The 6,601-nt window shown below is 34.8% G+C and overlaps 1 non-coding gene across 1 annotated transcript; it reads left to right on the forward strand.

Moving 5' to 3' along the window:
• Positions 1 to 4,867: 4,867 nt before the first annotated feature.
• On the forward strand, positions 4,868 to 4,950 carry TRNAL-UAA. Its single transcript has one exon. It is a non-coding gene; the product is annotated as a tRNA-Leu (tRNA).
• Positions 4,951 to 6,601: the final 1,651 nt, after the last annotated feature.

A 6,601-nucleotide genomic window follows, 5' to 3' on the forward strand; every position in this document is an offset into this window, starting at 1 on the left:
AATTCTTTACCGAAAACTGCAGACCCAAGATAAAAGTGCCTCTATTAAAGGACTTCTAATATTTTCTGTCTTGTTTAGCGATTCCTTTGTCTCATTTAAGAGACTTCTTTATAATCACAACTGAGATTTTATCTCTCTCCCGAGACTTTGTTATGTCTCTTTCAAAAATTTCATTAATCTAAATACAAGCCTTTATATCTCTGTCAATAGATCTCTTTATGATCCTAAAGGGATCTAATAATGTCTCAATTAAGAGACTTCTGTAAACACAAATTCTTTATGATTTCAAAGGAGATCAATTATCATTATCGGATATCTCTTTTTGATCTCAAAAGAGATCTACATATGTTTCAATTAAGAAACTACAACAAACTCTTTATGATTTCACTTTAGATCTGCTAATGTCTCACTTAAGACACTATATTGAGATTCTTTATGATCTCAACTGAGATCTGCTAATGTATCACTTAAGAGACTACAACAAGCTCAAAATTCTTCATGAGATATTTCTCCGAAGAGACTTTCTTTACTCTATATGAGATGTCCGCGCATGGACTTTCTCTGCTCTATATGAGCTATGTCGACTTCTTGTACTCATTATGATATATGTCGAGATTTTATACTCAATAAGAGACTTCTTTATAATCTCCAAAGAGATTTTTGTACTCAATATGAGTTGTCTCTGAAGTACTTTTTGTTCTCATTATGACATACGTCTTCGAAAAGACTTTTATATGTCATTCTCAATAAATCTAAACAATAAGAACAAGTGTAAATGATAAGAAGACATAAGTGATCATACTACCATTGTGTTTTAAAACTTTGCCGCTACACAATGTTGTTTATACTTCATCATTCTTTGTTTAAATAGTATGAATTCCCAACAACGACAACAACGAGCTCCATTCAGATGATATGAACTACATTATTAAAGTTACAATTATCTCTTCTGAAGATGGCATAACACTGTTATAATATTCAAAGTATAAAATCATACAAATTAAATATCATCACAAGTTCACCCTTGTGTAAACCTATGATACAAAAATCTTAAATTGTTAAGTAAAACTTTTACATAACAAACAAGAACGTATGAATCAACATCAAAACATAATATATGCGCTTATTATCACTTAAATATCCACTCATATAAACGGAATAGATAGCATGTTAGTAAGAAAATATAAACATCTTAAACTCACCATAAGACTCGGCATTATCGCATGTTCACCTTTGGGATGAACTGGGATAAACATGAGTCCTAAAAAGTTTAAGACTAACATCTTATACCAAGTAAACAACAACATTTTTAAATCTTTGGGTCTAATAGAAAGCTACTCACCATATGAGAATGATTCGTATCAGATTTTATAAGTACATATCACGTCTGGGTTGATTCATACTCATGAAATCCGAATGAATCACAAGCAAACCACAACAATCAACTTATTCTCATTAAAATTCTTTTTTCACTCTCAAAACATTACTTTGGAAATGTTTATCCGAGTAATAAAAAGGTACATAATATCTTCAATTACAATTTTCAGAAACTGAAAATCAAACGATATAGATATAATGAATTATTATATTATACAATCCAAATCTGCACCATAAAGGAAAACATACTTGACTGCTCACAAGGAAAGACTTAGAAGTTGAGAAAATCACATGGAGAAAGGTTCTTCAAAGGCCAATCACCATGTCCACATGAATATTCAACCTCCAAAAACAAAGCAGTAGAGTTGTGAACCACAACGTTTAACCCCGTCATATCACTAAGCTTTAACTAGTCCTCGGATCTTTGAGCATCACGTCAACACTTGAATAAATTCTCAACTCTTCCAACATATGTTGTTGTTCCAACAGGTTTTAGTGAGAACCCAGCTGAGAAAACAGTCTTTATAATAAAACAGGTAACCATGATCACCATAGAGTTTACGACAACGTGTCATCAGATGTAATCACCACCTTAGATATAGTACATTCCATTGACATCATTTCCACCATAAGAACCTCAAACAACATAACTAAAAGAATGTTTTCCATGTTGCTATTCATACTCTCACTGATATGATTCCTCTATTTTCCAGAATAACCACTGCACAAGCTGTGTATTTCTTGATGACGATATTATACAACGGCTGCATAAAACCGAACCAGAACCAAATAACCGAATCGAACCGAATTTGCATAAAACCAAACTGAACCATTAGGTAAATGGTAATCACCGGTTCTAGATCACCAAAACCAAGACATATCGGTTTGCTTGTAGTTTGCTACATAAACTGAACTGAATCAATCGGTTAAAACTGATTTGGTATTGGCCGTTAGATCTAGATAAACCTATCTCTTTACTAGAGATATAAATTTCTTTTATCAACAAACCTAAGTGCCTAACATTCATTTCCTTTTTTATTTCTATGCCTCCGATCTTCCTATTGTTAGACAACCTTATTCCTCTTCTTTTTCTTCTTGTCGAGCTTCACAATCAAGTAAGAAAAATTTGTTCATTCAAACAACAACAACTTGTTCATCTGCAACACGAATGTATAAGATCTGATTTGATAATCTGTTGAATAACTTGAGCATAAAAGAGATATGTTTCACTTAAGCATAAGAACGATCTGATACATACATCAATTTGGGGGTTTTTATATTTTGATTTTTGCATGAAACGACTAAATTAACGAGAGAAAGGAAATGGGAGAAGAAACACTTATTTAGTAGAAAGTAAGAACATCCATTTCTTCCTCTCTTTTTTTTTGCATAAAAATTACGCCTCCTCACATCTGTTTTAACTTCAACATCCCTTAAATTTCGAGCATCTTGTATCTTATTTGGATTGTGGGTTTTTACTACCCTCCACTTACGAGTTAATCAGTGTTGTTGCACAATTTATTTTTCAGAAGAAGTGGTTGTATTAGTTTGAACTAAATTGATTATGGAGATGGGATAAATTGAGGTTATTTAGTTTTCATCAACAAGTTAGGGTTTTGTTGCTGCAAAATTTGTTTTGTGCACATATTGATGGTTGAATAACGTCGCTCCTTTAAGTTTTAGAGATAAAAAAAAAAGTTTTCAGAGATTTGCATTGTTTTTGCCGGTTAACTAAAACCGACCAGTTTTTAACTGAACCGAGTAAGACAAATGGTTTCATTGGTTTTCAAAACTGTAAAACCGAGTACTACGTACGGTTTCGATTGTTTTTTACCCAATAAGCATATCGAACCAAACCATGTGCTTCCCTATCAGTCAGTGCATTGGCATCAGTATTGCTAGTAGTAACTCTTGCATGCACTCTAGTTGACCATGGTAAGCACAAAATGAGCAGTTGTTGAATCAAAAACTTTCCACAAACATAGAACTCATAAAGTACAACCCCGGAAACATGGAGTTGCGGATCCACAAAACTGATGCATGTTGATATCTAGGATAAGGTGAAACACCATAATCAATTTTCGACTCCCAGTGACCATCCTTTGCCAGAAGACAAATAGTGCTTATCCTTTCTGAAATGACGAGGGTACCAAGTACACCACAATCTTTTCGATATCAACTTATAAGTCGGATACCTTGTGTGATCTAATACATACATAAACTGTCAAAAAGATAGCAAACCCCAAGGTATACACTTGGTATATAGTACAAGTCTGAAACTAAACTTTAAACTACAGCGATCAACCCAAATGTTTGGATTAATGTATAAGTGCAATTACTTTAATTATAACTTAAACAATTATAATGCGGAAAGAAAAGTAAAAGCAAACTTCAAGCATTAAAATCCTTTGGATCGTCTTCCAAACAGTAAAAGACTAATCTGTTTGGTAACCACTCTAATATATCTCCACTTATTCTTGACTATAAATCCTACCATTACAAACCTTACAACCATTTTATATATTCATGAAGACAATTACACATCAAGAGGCTAATTTACCGTTTGGAACCAAACAAAATAGATTTGCAACACTACACAAAGCAGTGCTCTTGAATATAGATCCAACCAGGGTTTTCTAAAGACATGCATTCTAGAGGACAAAAAATATCATATGGTCATATAACAAGTTTTGTCCAAACAAAACATATTTGCATCACTTCACATAACACTGATGGTATTTTGAAAAAATCCCGCCTAGTTTTTCCTAAAACATGTAAAACTAAGTAACAAGAGCTAAAGTAATCATAGTAACAAGGTCTGAAGCAACAATGGTATACTGCCTTACAGTGTCTGAAACGGTCTGAATCGGCAATAGAGTTTTGGTAGTACTTGTTGCAGTTGATGATGTTGTTGATGGTCTTGTTCTTGATCTTGGTTTTGCAGACGTAGCTGATATCGAACTTGTAATTACAGTAGTTTTTGTTCTTGTGAAAAGAACTAAGACCCTTGATTTCACAGACATCAACTTTGAAGCAGCAAACACTGGCAGATTTAAAACTTTGAACCTAAAACAGATACTAAAATAAATACAAGAGCGAGATGCATCTAACCCTAGAACAAGAAATCAGACAAAGAAGAGAAGAAAAAAAAATGATATGATCTGATTATGTAAACTAGTAAACGAGAACGATTCAAAGTAAAAATAGACTTGATCAAAAGACAAGGAAAAAGACAAGGAGGAGGAGAATATTTGGGTAGTGGTACCGGCTCAGACCAGCTCCCATACAACAAATCTGAGTCGACGATAATGTAAGGTTTTCCGGACTTTCTTACCGCTAAATTGTCCTCAAATGATATAATATTCAAGGCGTCCTTGGTCGGGAGACCACATGTGGGATAGGGAAGTGGCAACCCTCCATGGGAAGTTGTTGGATTTTAAGGGTTCAATGAATGTCCAAATTAGAGGATAAAAGTTCATGATCAGATCGAGCTGGTTTGCCCGAGAGGTTAAGGGGGCAGACTTAAGATCTGCTGCACATAAGTGCGCATGGGTTCGAACCCCATAGCCAGCATTAATTTTTATTTTATTTTAACATTTTCAACTTTTTTTGGGCTTATTTTTTTCACATTTTCACCTTTGTTTTAGCCCAATTTAGAACTACTACATCTGCACCCTTTTTTTTAGCCCAATTTAGAACTACTACTAGTCTTTTAGTATCCTTCTAACCAGACTTGTCTCTCAAACTCAAAGATGGCTGAACACCTAGATTTTGGAAGAAATGATAAAACAATCCTTGCCATTTCAGGTTGTTAACGTTTGCACTGAAACGGTTTTAGTGAATTTTGATTTATCCCCTTGGCTTCTCAAGTAAATCCATTGTTTTTGTACGTTGGACTGATGCTAAATTCATGGGTTGAATTTCCTTCTGTGCCAAAAACGGAGAAAGATTGCCAAAAAAGTTCCGCACCATGCTGCCAAGTAGTTGCTATATTCGTCCCCCGGCCAAAAACAATCTGCCTCCGTCACTCAGAGTGTCCGACCAAAACACAATGTTCAAGTTGAGTTCAACACATACTAATTCATTGCAATATAGTAAAGGCCCAGCCAAGAGATGGTACCGGTAACACATTGGCTCTTGGATGTGATGGTTGCCACCGGAAGGCAGAAGGTGAAGCAAAATCAATATTCAGTACTTCAGCACTCCCTCGGAAAAACAAAATCAAAATGCTTGCAAATCGTGAACACTGTACTACATGACCCGTTGGGTTATACCTTGTAGTCAAAGATTCTTTGACGGTTGATATTGATATATACCCTTCTGTTCTGTCGCGACAACTCCTCTGCATCCTCTCGAAATATTAATTGGATATCTGTGGTGCCTGTTGTTTCTTCGTTGATGAGATGGGTTTTACCCCGAATCTTTGCAGGTGAAAATCTGCAAGGAAACCACCAAAATTTACGGGAAACTTTCTTCTATGGGGAAACGGCGAGGGAGATAAATTGTTCCCGTGAGTCTTACATCCAGCAAAGTGATACTGTCAGCTACTTGTCAATGGAAATGATGGTTCGGAGAATTCAAAAGGTAAATCATAGAAGAACAATTTCAAAGTTTCAATCATTCTGTCATTTACCCATATAAAACTATAGAGGTAGATCTATGAGTGTGAAGAATAATGGACAGTAGAAGGCATGGTTGGTGAACTGGTGGGGCGTGAAGCTGAAAAGAAAGACATTTAGCAAAGAAATGTGAAGGTGGATTTGATATTTCATTGGCCGTTAAAGGATGAAATGAAAAGATATTTAGCAAAGAAATGTGAAATTTTACAAAAAAGATGAATAGTAAAAGATTTTTCTGAAATTAGGATTTGGTATAGCTTTGGTACCATCTCAAGAGCTCTAAGTTGGTGGAAAAGGCTTTGATATTCCATGACGAAGATCAGATATGAGACATAACACGTTTATATAGAGAAGACGGGAAACAAACTTAGTCAACATGATTGCCCATTAAATAAGACTAAACTAGAAAAAATTGTTAAAGAATTGCTCGGTCGAACTCGCAAGTTTTTCTATCTCAAGCTTGTTGTCTAGGTTAAATGCACAAAACTATCATTATACACGGTTCTGGTATCAGACCATAGTGTATATTCTTTTATGTAATTTCAAGACATGTTTCTCACATGCTTACATGAACGCCTAACAAGAGTTTCCTCTAAACAAAGAAT

The sequence above is a fragment of the Papaver somniferum genome, chromosome 11 (genome assembly GCF_003573695.1).
Source record: "Papaver somniferum cultivar HN1 chromosome 11, ASM357369v1, whole genome shotgun sequence".
In the NCBI taxonomy this organism is placed as follows: domain Eukaryota; kingdom Viridiplantae; phylum Streptophyta; class Magnoliopsida; order Ranunculales; family Papaveraceae; genus Papaver; species Papaver somniferum.